Raw genomic sequence first — 898 nt, forward strand, 5'->3', positions numbered from 1 at the left:
GAGACACAAGGTAGTACGTCAATATCGAATGGACCAGATTTACTTTTGTGGTAATTCGGAATCCTTTGCACTTAAATCAGGGAGGTCGACGCTAATTGACACAGAAAGATAAGGAGCCCATCCGGCAGAAACATAAATTTTATGTGCGATTTAGTCAAATTCGACCCGCAATTATGTACTTGTCGTATTTCACTTCTTGTGCCACCTTTATGCAGGATTATTTGATTTGCGAGCGTTCTGATTGCTTCCCAACAGCTTATACATTTGATCTATGAAAGGCAGCATACTGAGTTCATGTGAAAAGTGCCGTATCAATACAACTTGATTCTTTAACGTGATAGATAATGATATGTTGCTGCCACTATGTTCTCGACGAACATAGGTTTATGTAACATTGCCGTTGCACTGAGAAAATTTTAAACTTCAGAGTCCGCGCTCACGAACGCGCAAAGGTTTGATCATGCCAGGAGCGACTCAAAAGCCTAAATTTTAATTAGGTGTGTAGTTAGCTTCAAGAGAGCCCATATATATAGAATTTATACAGTTTAAACTGATACTAAATTTAATGTTTATTAATGTCGTGTGTGCAGCTACCAGCCGACGTGAAACGCGCACACCTTAGTTTCAGAGTTCCATCATCTTCATAAATACTAAGACTTTGATACTTATGAATTAATCTCCCCGCAAAGCGAATCTTGGAGTTGTGCACTTTCCCATCAGTGGCAATTGTTTTAAAACCCCTTAAACCAATATTAAAGCTTCACATGAAGTTCGCGAATTTTGACAGCATGAAACATTGTCTTGTCTCATTCTGGATCGGGATACATCTTTCTCTGAGTATGTCGTGGCTGGAACGCCACGAGCTATGGGTCAACTGGAAGTCGATAAGTTGAGTACT

This window comes from Plasmopara halstedii (assembly GCF_900000015.1).
Source record: "Plasmopara halstedii genome assembly, contig: Scaffold_614, whole genome shotgun sequence".
Taxonomy (NCBI): Eukaryota; Oomycota; class Peronosporomycetes; order Peronosporales; family Peronosporaceae; genus Plasmopara; species Plasmopara halstedii.